The following is a 12,330-nucleotide window of genomic DNA, read 5'->3' on the forward strand; positions in this document are numbered from 1 at the left end:
TCGAAAGGACTGAAACCTGTAGACTCATTTGGTGAATCTCTGGTGGCAAATAAAAGTAAGTCTAGCCCTTTATCCCAGCGGATATTCATGACAATATACTCTAATCATTGTTTTGAGAGTTTGATGGTACCTCTCTAAAGCTCCCTGTGACTGTGGGTGAAATACTGAAGATTTCAACTGTCTGATACCCAAATTGCCCATGACTTCTTGAAATATCTTAGACATTAAATTAGAACCTTGATCCGATTGGACTTCAAGTGGTAATCCCTATCTCGTAAAGAATTGTGTTAACTTTTCTACTACTATTCTAGCAGTAATTGTCCTCAAAGGAATGGCCTCTGGAAATCAAGTAGCCATATCCACGATAGTATGTATTGATGTCCCGCTTTTGTTTTTGGCAAAGGTCCTACACAGTCTACTAATACTCTGTAAAATGGTTCCTCAATTACTGATATGGGATTTAATGGTGCCAGATTTATGGTAGGTTGTGTTTTTCCCACCATTTGGCATGTATGGCATGTCCTACAAAATTGCCTCAGGTCCTTTGTAAGGCCTGGCCAGTAATAATGCTGACTTATACATGATTTAGTCTTCCGACTCCCCCTATGTCCTGCAAAAGGAATGTCATGTGCTAACCTTAATAATTCCTGGCAATAGTTAGGTGGTACCACTATCTGTTCAACAACTGTCCAGTCTTCCTCCGCAGGTCTATGAGGTGGTCTCCATTTCCTCCTCAAAATCCCATTTTTCATATAATAGCCTTCTGGAATTCCTTTCACCTCAGCTTCTGTCAGAGCTGACTGTGCTATTCCGTATAACTCTGGATCAGCTTGCTGTGCTGCAATTATAGAAGATCTGTTAAATATCTCATTTGGATTACCCAAATAAGGTTTCAGATACTCGGCTATCTGTTTGTGGTGCCAATTTTACCTCCAACAATGGATCATGTTTAGCCATTGCACAGGTTACTAAGCATGCATGAAATATTCCTGGAACTTTTTCCTGTAATTGTTCCGTTTCTTTAACTTCACTTGGTTTCTCTGTAATTATAGGAAAAACTGATACTTTTGATCCAGCCAAATCATTTCCTAGGAGTAGATGAATTCCCTCTACTGGCAAACTATGGACAACTCCTACAGTTACCATCCCAGATATTAGGTCATTCTCTCGGCAAACTTTATATAAAGGTACAGGTATATACTCCCCACCAATTCCATTAACTAAAAACTTAGCATTCAGGGCGCTCTCTGGTGGAAACATTATACCTTTCCCCAGAAAAAGTGTTTGGGTTGCTCCTGTATCTGCGAGTATAATAATAGGTTTTAGTGCCTCACTTAAAGGATATGGAATCACTTTTCCCTTTGATAAGAATTCATTATAACTTTTGGATATCTTATTCTTAACCTCTACACTCACTTTAGTTTTTGTGTCTGGTTTTACAGCTACTGTTAAATCTATAGCCTGGTCTACTGTATTCTCAGACAGAACTCCTTTCTCTGCATTAGCTTTGTGTACCCCAACAAGTCCTGTGGGTTTACCTCACAATTTCCAGAATTCTGAATGAAGATGACCCATCTTGTGGCAATGATAACACTTTGGCCTGTGGACATCACTTCTACCCTCAGCACCTTCCTTTCTGGCCTGAGGTGGTGATCCTGGGGCATTCCCAGCTGTTCCTTCTTGTCCCTGGCTACTTGCCTTCCTTTCACTCTCCCACTTTCTATCCTTCTTGGGTTTATGGGAGTGACGGACAAAAGGTTTTGGCTTATTCACAAACTCAAAATCATCAGCAATTTCCACTGTTTGCCTAGCTTTTAAAACTTCCAGGTTATCTACATGAGCTCTCACTACTGAAGGGATTGCATTTTTAAACTCTTCCAAGAGAATCAATTCTCTAAGATTCTCATATGTGATTTCTATCTTTACTGCCTGTATCCAACTGTCAAAATTAATTTGCATCACCCTCTCAAATTCTACATACATCTGCCCTGCCAATCTCCATAAGTTCCGAAACTTCTGACGGTAAGCCTCAGGGACTAACTCATATGCACCGAGAGCCTTTTTTGCCATCTCATAATCTGTAGAAGCCTCTTCAGGAAGCATGGCATAACGTCATGAGCTCTGCCCATCAACCTGCTTTGCATAAGCAGTGTCCAGCTTTCCTTCAGCCATTTCATTTGTTTGTCTATTTTTCAAAAGGTTTGAAAAATGCCTCTAGGCCCCTATCCTCAGACTTAGAGAGAGCTCGTATGAATTGAAACAGCTTTTTGCTGGGTTCTGGGCTGACTTCAGATTCTTCCTAACCAGGATTTTCCCTGGAGTCAAGACTATCCCTTTGTCTTAGTTCCATCTCTTTTAATCTAAATTCCCTCTCTTCTTTTTCACTTTTTCTCTGCAGTTCAAGTTTTCTTATTGCTATTTCTTTCTCCTGTTGAAGTCTAGGTTTTTCCATTCCTAGCTGAATCTTAGCCACATCCACTGCATCACCCAGTGACTTGCTATCTTCTTCTAATTTTAAATGTTGGGCTATTTTGTCAATTATCTCTGCTTTTTCAGCACTTGATTTCAACCCTAACCCCAATTTTGCTGCCAAATCTTCTGGTTTATTCTTAGTTAAAGTTGTCAGGTCACTGAGGGACACATTTTCCTTTCCCAGAAACTCTGCAGCAACTGCTAATGCCATTCTGATGATACAGCCTTTACCCTATTCAAGAAACCTGGTTCCTTTTATTTTTCTCTTTCAAATTAATACTCCCCTTATAATTCACATAATCGGCATTGGGTTTGGATCTCTAACGATCGAGCCCCTAATTAATGAGTTGCAACTGAGAGGGGAGTAATGCACTGCCAATTCAGTCCCATTACTCCACAGGTCACAGCATATTATTAAAGTTTCCCACCTACCAGAAATTAGCCAAATTAAACACTTTATTAACCCCCAGAGTAAAACACACCAAACCAGGTATCTTTAAACAACAAAAAATTAACTAATAAACTAAATCTTAAACAATACTGAGATAAATCTATATCTGAAAAGACTTTAGAACTTCTTATTCCTCCTAACCCTCATGCACACACACATATATTCAAAAAACAAGGGTTAACTGGTTCTAAAATTATGTTTTAAACTAGAGCTGTTTCTTAGGAGTAATAAAACAACTGGGTTGTAAGTCTTGGCAGGTTATGTTCCCGATTCGATGAGGTGTCCCAGAGTCAAATAGTCAGATGCCACTCGAAGTCTCCAGGCGTGTTTGATAAACAGTCTGTAATGGATAGGCAGTCACGTACTTCGGCTGCAGTAGGCATCACACAGATGTTTCAACAAGGAATTTAACAGCAGGTCTAATTAGATTTTTAAATTAGCAGTCTATCAGTAGAAACTTTACTGAGTTTCCAGAACTCCCAGAAACATGAAAGGCAACAGAAAGTCACTCCTGAGGTAGAGACTTCTCAAAGGCTGGAAGTAAAAAGAAATTTGCTACCTCCAATAATGCAAATATTCCTTTTCAGGGGTCTTTTCCTCTTTAGCCAAAACACAGCCTGTAGGCCAATGTTGATTTTATGCTGAGAAACAAATTCTTCCTTCAAAAGCACGCTTCGTCAGTCTGTCAGTTCAAACCGGTTCCAGTCAGTCTTTACACACAGTCAAACTGATACAATACAGCAAGTGACCTCTCTCTCTCTTACTGTTCCTTAGCAAACAGGCTTGCAGTTCGCACACACTCTCAATCTTAAAGGCACACAGACCCCGTTTAGGTTTTAAACAGAAAAAAAACTTCCATGGCAGTATATCAATAAAGAATTTCACCACTTGTAGCAGGTGCTTTGGTGTTAACTCGATTTGCCTATTATACATGGTGGGTTGTGAAACCAAAAAGATAAGTGATCAGTTTTTTTTAAAGGAGAACAGGAAATCTCACTTATCACCAGCCTCTCCAAATTGTTAGCAGAATCTCAACACTGAGGTAATAGCAATTTAGCAAGGTGGAAACAACTGACTGAAACAGCTTCAGAGTCGACTTTGCCTCAAATCAGCAAAGTCTTGGAAATTAGCAAGTACTTATTGAACTGCTTGAAACAACTGGTGTGGTTAATGGACTAAAATCTGCAGTAGCAGGGCATCTAATGTCCTCACTTTCCACCCCACCAGCCTCCACATCCAAAGGATCATCCTCCACCATTTCCGCCACGTCCAGCGTGATGCCACTATCAAACGCATCTTCCCCTCCCCTGTCAGCATTCCAAAGGGATCGTTCCCTCCGCGACACCCTAGTCCACTCCTCCATTACACCCAACACCTCATCCCCTTCCCACGGCACCTTCCCATGAAATCGCAGGAGGTGTAATACCTGCCCTTTTACCTCTTCTCTCCTCATTATCCAAGGCCCCAAAAACACTCCTTTCAGGTGAATCAGCAATTTACTTGTACCTCTTTCAATTTAGTATACTGTATTCGCTGTTCACAATGTGGTCTCCTCTACATTGGGGAGACCAAACGGAGATTGGGTGACCACTTTGCCGTACACCTCCGCTCAGTCCGAAAGCATGACCCTGAGCTTCCGGTTGCTTGCCATTTCAACACACCCCCCTGCTCTCATGCCCACATATCTGTCCTGGGCTTGCTGGAGTGTTCCAGTGAACATCAACACAAGCTCAAGGAACAGCATCTCATTTAACAATCAGGCACGCTATAGCCTGCCAGACCGAACATTGAGTTCAATAGTTTCAGAGCATAACTCCCCCCCCCTTTTTTTATTTGTAGTTCTTTTTTCTTTTTATTTTCTTTTAGTTTGTTTCATCATTTTTTTTTTACCATGTGCCTGTCCACTGTTTTATTTTTAATGTTTGTGCTTTGGGCCAGGGTTGTTCATTTTTCTGTCCATTAACACCCTCTCTGCACTAATGCTTTGTCTTTCAGCACACCATTAACATACCATTTGCCTTTGCTCCTTGACCTTCTTGTCAGTTATTCTCTGTGACACTGTCCTATCAACACCTTCCCTTTTGTTATCTCTTGCCCCACCCCCACTTCATTTGCTTAAAACCTATTACATTTCTAACCTTTGCTAGTTCTGATGAAAGGTCAGTGACCTGAAATGTTAACTCTGCTTCTCTCTCCACAGATGTTGCCAGACCTGCTGAGTATTTCCAGCATTTCTTGTGTTTATATCGAATGGTATCTGCTGTTCGTTAAACTGGCCCTTGCATGTTTAGGTATAAAATGTTTTTGCATCGCAACTTGCTAAAAGTGCAAGGTGATAACATTGCAGCAAGGGAAACCAAGCATCTGGGAACCGAGTGAACAGGGATAGCGACTGCTTATCTCATTAGCCAATCAGACAAAAGGATTGTGAATTGAACAGCGCAAGAACTGAGGAGGAAGTGTAAATTAGAGTGGGTGAATTCAATGTCAAATCAGGTACAGAAAGAGAAATAAAGAGAGGGAAAGAAAGATTGGACTAAGAAAATGAGAAAAAAGAGACAGAAAAGAAAAACAAACAAAAAAAATTATACACTAAAATAAAAGCAAAATACTGTGGATGCTTGAAATTGGAAATAAAAACAGCTGGAAATACGCAGCAGGTCTGGCTGCATCTGTGGAGAGGGAAACAGAGTTAATGTTTCAAGTTGGTGACCTTTTATCAAAGGCTCTGATGAAAGGTCATCGATCTGAAACATTAACTCTGATTCTTACCTTTCTGTGGTAAGTTTAGATCATATCTAGCATGCAAATACAGCAACTTCACACCGTTCAATTAACTTTTATGCTGAAGCAGCCAGCCAGATGTTCTTTCCGTGAAGATACTGGTGGAGCGGCGCAACTGGGGCAGCAAACTTTTGGATATTCACGTTTAATCTTGCATCTTCCCCTCACCTGAAGTTTCTATAGCATTTACGCATGAATAATGGCAAGAGCCAGTAGCCTCACCATTATACTGACAGCAAATTCTGGCCCAATATGTTATAAGCGATGCACTTCTAACTGACCCTTATGGTAATGGCAAATGGTTAGCACTGTTTGCCCGATATAGGCAGCTGATAAAGTTCATCCATCCGACTGATAGGAAAGTAATTGTGAGCGAAACTGAACTGAGCTGAACTACCAGACTGCAATAGCAAACCAGACAGATTAGAACTTTTAAAAGAACAATGACAACAGGAAAACCCAGTTGAAGGTGCCCCTTTAAAGGGATCAGTATGAATGCAACAATTAGTGTCTGGTTGTTAAATACAGCAGGCAAATTGGCTTCAGTAAAATGCACAAAATTAAAACCTTGAATGAAAATCAGGTTAGATAAATAGTGGCCAATTATTGGAGAAACCATTAATTGATGAGGGACACAGAGTAGAGCAGACAACATAAATCAGCACTGTTTACAGAATGCTATATCTGTTTTTTTCAAATCCTTACTCAATAGTTAATTTAAGTTCTTTAGGATAGTAGATCACTGTAGCACTAAACCATGGTTGGCACAGCATGAAAAAAAACAGCGCATTAGCAAGTCAGTATGAGAAGATGGCTGGATTGAAAGATGCTGGCAATATCACAATTCAAAAATAGCCAAATCAAACAAAAGTGTAGCATTTAGTGACTCCCAGCCAAGACCACAACTGGAGAAAATTTAGACAGTACAGTTACAGTATGGTTAAAATTCCTCTTTGTTGGCAATTTTACACAATTACAGAAATTCATATTCAAGTCTGCATATTTCATCATTCTGCCCCCTCACGTGGTGGGTGATTATAGCGATGGTAATGCCATTGAACGTCAAGGGGAGATTGTTACGAACAAGAGAGAATCTAACCATCTCCTCTTGACATTCAATGGCATTAACATTGCTGAATCCCCCACTATCAACATCCTGGGGGTCACCATTGATCAGAAACTGAACTGGAGTAGCCATATAAATAAAAGCAAAATACTGCGGATGCTGGAAATCTGAAACAAAAACAAGAAATGCTGGAACCACTCAGCAGGTCTGGCAGCATCTGTGAAAAGAGAAGCAGGGTTAACGTTTCGGGTCAGTGACCCTTCTTCGGAAGAAGGGTCACTGACCCGAAACATTAACTCTGCTTCGCTTTTCACAGATGCTGCCAGACCTGCTGAGTGGTTCCAGCATTTCTTGTTTTTGTAGCCATATAAATGCTGTGGCTACAAGAGTAGGTCAGAGGCTGGGAATTCTGCGGAGAGTAACTCACCTCCTGTCTCCCCAATGCCTGTCCACCATCGACAAGGCATAAGTCAGGAGTGTGATGAAATACTCCCCACTTGCCTGGATGGGTGCAGCTCCAACAACACTCAAGAAACTCAACATCATCCAGGACAAAGCAGCCCGCTTGATTGGCACCCCATCCACCACCTTCAACATTCACTCCCTCCACCACAGACGCACAGTTGCAGCAGTGTGTATTATCTTCAAGGTGCACTGCAGCAACTCACCAAAACTCCTTCGACAGCACCTTCCAAACCCACGACCTCTTCCACCTAGAAGGACAAGGGCAGCAGATTCATGGGAACACCACCACCTGCTAGTTCCCCTCCAAGCCGCATGCCATCCGGACTTGGATCTATATTGCCGTTCCTTCACTGTCGCTGGGTCAAATCCAGGAACTCCCTTCCTAACAGCCCTGTGGGTGTACCTACACCCCAAGGACTGCATTGTTTCAAGATGGCAGCTCGCCACCACCTTCTCAAGGGCAATTAGGGATGGGCAATAAATGCTGGCCAAGCCAGCGATACCCACATCCTCCAAATGAATAACAAAAAATTATAGTGGCATTGCAAAAGGTTCGCAAGAGAGTCACAAGAGTGATGCCCAGCTAAAAGCACCTTAGTTACTCAGATAGGCTTAAATGGCTGGATCTATTTACTTTCGAGCAGCATATACTTACAGGCAACCTGAGAGAGGTATATAAAATAATGGAAGAGATAGATTGCGTACCTTTGATGGATTATTTCAGTTTGACAGACTGGAGAGAATCAAAGATCATGCAGTTAAACTATAGAAGAGTAGGAGCAGGCCAGATGTTAGCTGGTTCTTCTTTTCCCAGAGTGTAGTGAGACTCTGAAATACATTGCTGGCTTGTGTGGTGTGTGCTGACTCTCTGCACACCTTCGAAAGGGAGCTGGACTGATCTTGGCAGGGGCAGAGATCATATTAAAAGGTGAGTGGTTTAACAGTTAGCACATACCCAGTCAATGTGATCTCCTGGACTGGTTTTGATTACACGAGGGGATGGGAGAGGAATTTTCCAGGTTCTCTTTCCTTTTTTAGCCTTGTTTCTTCTTTCTGTTTCTTTGCCTTTCCCAGGAGATTACCTGGCTGAGGCGTTTGGGAGGTTGGGTGGGGGATGAAAGTGTCTTGTTAGGATGCTCCAGGCATCATGCATGGTGGGTAGACTTGATGGACCAGCTGGTCTTTTCTTGCCTGGTATTTTTGTTGCTCAGATGTTTTAATTTTCTTCGATTCACAACATTGTACATAATCTACAGTTAGGCTGCCTTGACAACCTAACCAACAGTTACACAGGAGAGAAGAATAAGGATATGGTGTAACATCTTCACAAGAACAATGAGTAAAAACTGAAATGTACTTAAGGAAGACTATAACCAAGAAACTTATTGGCCGAGCATATTGGGAAAGATTGCCAGATGCAAAATTCTTTTCAATCAAGAACGTTTTACCAAATCTTGTTTAAATGCTCTCAACATTCAAAGAACAGAATCAATTCAAAACAAATATTTTTTAAATCTATTTCTGCAAAATGACCAGTGAAGTAGGGTAGCCAGGACATTCATGCTCTATTGTGATCTGCCAGTTTGTACCTTTGATACCTGCATGAGGAGATGGTGTCTCAGTTGGATTGAGCGAGTGAATTTGAGCTTAGCACTTCCCCAAAACAAATCAGAGGCCAAGTCAATTAGGATATCCAGCATTGATATCTCAACTTAAATCCCAATGCAGTGGACTTGAAGGAGTCAGGGATGATTGATGTGGTTTCATTTTGGTGCTACCCCAAGACTCCTACTTAGATCCTGCACTTGGATTCCTCTGACAATCACAAGTGTTCAACAGAAGAACATAAAAAAATAGGAGCAGGAGTAGACCATATGGCCCCTCGTGCCTGCACCGTCTTTCAATACGATCATGGCTGATCTTGGGCTTCAACTCCACTTTCCCAGCTCTCCCCGTATCCCTGAGAGACCAAAAATCTATCTCAGCCTTCAATATATTCAACAATGGAGCGTAGAGAATTCCAAAGATTCACAACGGGCTGAGTGAAGAAATTTCTTCTCATCTCAGTTCTAAATGATGAGCCCCTTATCCTGAAACTGTGCCCCCTTATTCTAGATTCCCCAGCCAAGAGAAAGAACGTCTCAGTATCTACCCTGTCAAGCCTCTTCATAATCTTGAATGTTTCAATGAAATCACCTCTCATTCTCCTAAACTCCAGAGACTATAGACCCAATTTACTCAACCTCTCATCATAGAACAACCCTCTCATCCCAGAAGCAATCCAGTGAACGTTCACTGAACTGCCTCCTATGCAAGTATATTCTTCCCTCGATATGGAGACCAAAATTGCACACAATATTCTAGATGTGGTCTCACCAAAGCCCCGTACAATTGTAGTGCAGCAAGACTGGTTTATTCTTATATTTCAATCCCCTTGCAATAAAGACCAGCATGCCATTTGCTTTCCTAATTGCTTGCTGTATCTGCATGCTAACCTCTCTGTTCCTTGTACAAGCACACCCAAGTCTCTCTGAACATCAACATTTGAAAGTTTCAAGCCTTTTAAAAAAATTCTGCTTTTCTATTCTTACTACCAAAGTAAATATCCTCACACTTCCGCATATTATACTCCATCTGCCACCTTGTTGCCCACTCACTTAACCTGTCTATATCTCTTTGCAGCCTCTTTGTGTCCTCCTCACAGCTTACATTCCCATCAAGCTTTGTATCATCAGCAAACTTGAATACATTACTCTATCTCTTCGTCTAAGTCATCAATATAGATTGTAAATAGCTGAGGCCTCAGCACTGATCCTTGTGGCACTCCACGAGTTACAACCTGCCCCATTTAACCCTACTTTCTGTTTCCTATCTGTAAATCAATCCCCTATCCATGCTAATATTACCCCCAACTCCATGAGCCTTTATCTTTTGTATTAACCTTTTGTGTGGCACCTTATCGAATGCCGTTTGGAAATCCAGGTATACTACATCTACTGGCTCCCATTTATCTACCCTACCAGTTACATCCTCAAAAACCTCCAGTAAATTTGTCAAACACAATTTCCCTTTCATAAAATCCTGTTTACTTGTTCTCATCATACTGTGCTTTTCTAAGTGCATTGTTAATACTTCCTTAACAATAGATTCCAGCACTTTCCTGATGTCTGATGATGCTAAATCAATACTTAGGGCACTGCTGTAAACCTCCAACATGTTAACGAAGAAGAAAAAAGGCCTGGAGGTGAACAGAGCTTCGGAAAGGGTCCATTTTAGTCCCCTAATGAAAGAATAAAAATAACAGGCACTGTGAGTCGTCAGCAACAAGGTTCTGTACCTCATGCTATGTATTCACGTTAAGTCAGTGGAATTATGTTTTCTATTTAGAATGTTCACCACTAGACAACTTATCAACAGCTGTAATTGTATTAAGTACTAAAAACAAAAATACAGAGAACGAGCAAGGGAAAAAAAGTAATTCATCAGCAGGCTTTTAAAACCAGCGTTGTTTTCTAGTTAATTCTCATCCTATCTAGATTTAATAGAGGTTTTCAAAATTATGAAGGACATTGATCGAATAACGAGAGACTTTTCCACCGCTGCAGACATGATGTGCCTAATGGCTTCCTTTTATGCTTTATAATTCTATTGTCATTCTAATATCACACTGGAGCACCAAGGTGTAGTGCACAGTAGTGGGAGACACAGGAGCAATGCCCTAGTTCATTGAGCCACCAACCTTTACCATACTGTGTGGAGGTACCAAGCAGGACAGTGACCAATGATCAGCTGAGTGCACCACTACCAGAGGCATTGGTTCAAGTTCCTGGACCAGATGCAAGAAAACATAATCTAATAAGCAATACTTATATTCTCTCTCAACTCTCTCTCCCACAGCCTCTGATCTACACTCCAAACTTTCTGGTCTCTCTCTACTTTACCCATAATACTGTGATCATTGTTTCTCTGAAAGTTGCTCATTCCTCCTGAACTTGATGTGCACCATCCTACATACTGCTGCCACACCGTCTTCTACTCCAATTCATTCGCATCAAGGACCTTCCTCACGTCTGGCACAAAAGGTGAAGTCACACGGGATCAGAGGTGAGCTGGCAAGATGGATACAGAACTGGCTCAGTCATAGAAGATAGAGGGTAGCAGTGGAAGGGTGCTTTTCTGAATGGAGGGCTGTGACTAGTGGTGTTCCGCAGGGATCAGTGCTGCGACCTTTGCTGTTTGTAGTATATATAAATGATTTGGAGGAAAATGTAGCTGGTCTGATTAGTAAGTTTGCGGACGACACAAAGGTTGGTGGAGTTGCGGATAGTGATGAGAATTGTCAGAGGATATAGATCGGTTGGAGACTTGGGCGGAGAAATGGCAGATGGAGTTTAATCCGGACAAATGTGAGGTAATGCATTTTGGAAGGTCTAATGCAGGTGGGAGGTATACAGTAAATGGCAGAACCCTTAGGAGTATTGACAGGCAGAGAGATCTGGGCGTACAGGTCTACAGGTCACTGAAAGTGACAGCGCAGGTGGATAAGGTAGTCAAGAAGGCATACGGCATGCTTGCCTTCATCGGTTGGGGCATAGAGTATAAAAATTGGCAAGTCATGCTGCAGCTGTACAGAACTTTAGTTAGGCCACACTTAGAATATTGCGTGCAATTCTGGTCGCCACACTACCAGAAGGACGTGGAGGCTTTGGAGAGGGTACAGAAGAGGTTTACTAGGATGTTGTCTGGTTTGGAGGGCATTAGCTATGAGGAGAGGTTGGATAAACTCGGATTGTTTTCACTGGAACGACAGAGGTGGAGGGGCGACATGATAGAGGTTTACAAAGTTATGAGTGGCATGGACAGAGTGGATAGTCAGAAGCTTTTTCCCAGGGTGTAAGAGTCAGTTACTAGGGGACATAGGTTTAAGGTGCGAGGGGCAATGTTTAGAGGGGATGTGCCAGGCAAGTTCTTTACACAGAGGATGGTGAGTGCCTGGAACTTGCTGCTGGGGGAGGTGGTGGAAGCAGGTACCATAGAGAAGTTTCAGAAGCATCTTGACAAATACATGAATAGGATGGGAATAGAGGGATAC

The 12,330-nt window shown here is 41.8% G+C and overlaps 1 protein-coding gene across 5 annotated transcripts in view; it reads right to left on the reverse strand.

Annotated features, from left to right (window-relative positions):
* fhod1 (formin homology 2 domain containing 1) overlaps positions 1 to 12,330 on the reverse strand; it is a 386,223-nt gene that overhangs the window by 117,177 nt on the left and 256,716 nt on the right. The window lies entirely within an intron of this gene.

The sequence above is a fragment of the Heterodontus francisci genome, chromosome 17, assembly GCF_036365525.1.
Source record: "Heterodontus francisci isolate sHetFra1 chromosome 17, sHetFra1.hap1, whole genome shotgun sequence".
Classification (NCBI taxonomy): Eukaryota; Metazoa; Chordata; class Chondrichthyes; order Heterodontiformes; family Heterodontidae; genus Heterodontus; species Heterodontus francisci.